Below are 3,736 nucleotides of genomic sequence, written 5' to 3'. Positions count from 1 at the left end.
GTTCTAAAACTCACTTTGTAAACCAGGCTGGCCTCAAACTCATAGAAATCCACCTGCCTCTGCCTCCCAAGTGCTGGAATTTAAAGGATGCACCACTGTGCCAGGCTAAATAATTTTCAAAATGATATATCAAAACATAATCTCCCCAAGGAAAAACATTTAAAATCAATTCAATATAATTTTTACTACCTTGTTAGAACACAACAGACACCCTGCAGGTACACACTGATGGAGTGCTTTCCATAAGAATTCCGCTGACCTTTGTCTTTCAAATGATTTTTACATTGTTAAGAATCCTCCCATTTGCATCACCCAGGGCCCAGGCGCTCAGCTACACTCACAGGATCCCCAGACTTGCCTCTTTCAGCAATTATTTTCTCTCCCAGCAGCTGCACTCCAAGGACTGCTTTTGTGGACCACCAGGAATTTCCTGTGATAGAATATCAGAAAGCTAGTAGTGTCTCGGAGGAGGTGACTTCACAGGGCAAAAGTTCTCTTTCTACAATAAACATTCTCAGTGTGACCATGCCGGAGACTTCCCACATAGACCCCACACCTACAAGCCACTTGTCATCTTGACAACAAATAGCCAGAGAAAGAAACAAGATCATTTGTACAAGACTGTCTTTTTGTTTTAAATAGACCTTCATTTGGATTTTGGATAGGTTAACCTTATGCAAACCAAAGCAGCCAGGCGTGGTGGCTCATTCCTATAATGCCAGCATTGGAGAAGCTGAAGCAAGACAGTTGCTGGGAGTTCAAGGAACACCTGACTATATAGCTAGAGAAAAGTAGAAAGATAGAAGAGAGAGAAAAGAAAACAAACTGAAAAGAGAAGTTACCTTAAACTTAATTTTTAAAAAAGAAAAGGGGTTTTGATGTTGTTTTGTGGGGGGTTTTGGTTGGTTGGTTGGTTGGTTGGTTGGTTTTGTTTTGGTTTTGTTTTGTTTTGTTTTTTGTGGTGCTGGGAATCAAACCCAGAGCCTCAAATGTTCTAGGCAAGTTTTTCAGTGCTTAGCTACGACCCTAACGGCAGCCACCAATTCTCATTTCCAAGTATAGGATGAAAGCTATCAAGTAAGCATGAAGCCCTAAGCATCCTGAGGTACTGTCCAAGATGCTAAAGATGGAAGAAGACATACAACCTGTATACCAGCCCCTCTAAAAGCATATATATATATATATATGTGTGTGTGTGTGTGTGTGTGTGTGTGTGTGTGTGTGTGTGTTTGAGATGAGACAGGGTTTCTCTGTGTAGTCCTGGCTGTCCTGGAACTCACTCTGTAGACCAGGCTGGCCTCAAACTCAGGCCTGCCTCTGCCTCCCAAGTGCTGGGATTACAGGCGTGCGCCACCACCGCCTGGCTAAACTTATTTCTAAATGTAAATTAATGACTAGTTGTAGTGGCAAATGTCTTTAATCCCAGCACTTAGGAGGCAGATGGATCTCTGTGGGTCTGAGGCCAGCCTAGCTTACATAGTGATTTCTAGTCCATCCAGATCATGGAGTGAGATAAGAGGAGAGAAAGGGATGGGGTATGTTAAAAGCGTGGTAGTACACCTGCTGTCTCAGCTACTTAGGAAACTAACATGGAAGGAGTTCCGTCAGCCCAGAGAGCATAGCAAGACTCAAAGAAAAACAGAAGTGGCACTGGGAAAAGAAACAAAGAGAATCTTTTTCCAGTGCACAGTCCATTTCTCCCTACTTGCCTGTCAACACACTCCTTTTTCACTCACGTTCCCACAGGCAAGGATGCTGCTCTCTTGGCAACTCTCTCTACAACTGAAAAGCATCTTCAAAGATGTGACCTCATGGAGAGCAAAGTAGCACATGTCATTAATAGAACACTCAGGAGGCAAAGGCAAGCCTCTGTGAGTTTGAACCCAGCCTGCTCTATGTAGTCAGCCAGGGTTACAGAGCGAGACCTTACCTCCATTGAAAAATGAATCTACATTTCTTGACAGCCTTTGTGTGGTGTGCTGCTGTCTTGACTCTACCTGTAGTAGGAGGAGCTTTTAGAACACAGCCACACCCTACCCAATGGGAGGAACCTTGAGAACACAGCCACACCCTTCCCAGTGGGAAGAACGTTGAGAACATAGCCACGCCCTTCTCAATGGGAGGAGCTTCGTGAACACAGCCACACCCTTACCAAATGGTCTTTGAGGGTTTTCTAGTTTATTTTCACCTGGAAGCAGCAAAAATTTGTGAGTGTCTTCTTATATCAATAGAAAGACAGCTAAGTACTCGAATTCCCTGGTAAGTGGTCATCTGCCCACTGGAGCTCATTGCAAGATCTCCTTAGGGAAAAGTCAATGATGGGCAGGGGCTCCAAACAGCCCCCAGAAGCCTGTGGTGGGATGGAGGTCATTTAGAGATCATACGATGAACTTAGGTCTAGGTCTGACATATTGGCAGTCATTAAAAATCAGTTGTTTTTTTTAAACAAACAAACAAACAAAAAACCCTTTCAAGAAGTCACACTATGCAGCTCTGGCTTTCCTGGATCTCACTATTAGACCAGGTTGGTCTCAAACTCACAAGAGATCGACCCCTCTCTGCCTCCCAAGTGCTGGGTTAAAGACATGCACAACCACTCCTGGCTTCTTTTGAAATGTATGTGCAAGCATGTGAGTGTACATGTGTAACCAGTGCCTACCGAGGCCACAAGTGGGTGGCATAGCCCCTTGAGAGGAAGTGACAGGTAGTTCTGAGCCACCTGATGTGATTGCTGGGAATTGAACCAAGGTCCTCTGGAAGAGCAGCAAGTGTTCTCAACCACAGAGCCATCTCTCCAGCTCAGTTACTTAGTTTTGCCTGTAATAGCTGAGTACCTTAAAATATTGAGGCTTTGATGCTTAGTTTTGGAGTATCTTGGAAAGAACCAAAAGTACCTTGGAAAGACCAAGAAGATTGGGCAGAGATATTAGCTGACCTGGTTTTGGCTCTGTATAATAGCCATAAGATCTTCTCTTGACAGTGAGATCTCTTGGTGAGTGTCCATGTCCAGTGACACAGAGCTGAGATCCAGAGAGGCTCAGCAAGTTACAACACACAGGACACATTCCTTATGGTTCAGTGAGAACGTCTGAATAACCTTTGTCTTTCTTCACTTTCTCCACCTCTCACAAGTTAGTGTGGTTATTACATACACACTGTACTTATTAGCCTGAAACAGCCCCGTTGGTTTTCTTTTGTGTTACTGGAGGATTTGGAACACTACATTCTAATTATGATCTTGATACTACTACATGTTTCTCACCCTGAGAGAGCTAGGCAGGAGGTGGAAAAGGGTTCTCCCCAGAACAGGAAGTAGAACAAAGAGATGGGCGTGCTTTCCCATTCCTACACGAGGCAGCAGAAAGCAGCAGAAAGCCGTGACTCTGCTAAGTGAGGTGTCACCAGACTGGAAACCTTTATGTCACTGTCTTGGATACCTCGTTGGATCCGATGTTTTTAACTCAAACGCTGCAGTTCTCCTCACCTTCCATCCATGTTTGATAAAGTTTGATATTTCTCTCATTTTTTTCTTCTAGTTTTTGAAAGTAGAACATTTGTTTTGCAACAGATTAATGAAGTCCTCAAAATCAGCCCATGCTACACAGGCCACCCTCTTGGCTTTGGGTGCTGTTCCTTCTGGGAATCCACATCTGGATCTAAACAGTTTCTAAGTGCCTCTTTAGTTCATCCTAGTTCTGCGCCCTCTGGTGTTTGGCACGGTTGCCATGCTTCCCAC

The sequence above is a fragment of the Grammomys surdaster genome, unplaced genomic scaffold (genome assembly GCF_004785775.1).
Source record: "Grammomys surdaster isolate TR1022 unplaced genomic scaffold, NIH_TR_1.0 226, whole genome shotgun sequence".
NCBI lineage: Eukaryota > Metazoa > Chordata > Mammalia > Rodentia > Muridae > Grammomys > Grammomys surdaster.
Note: the sequence above shows the minus strand (reverse complement) of the source record.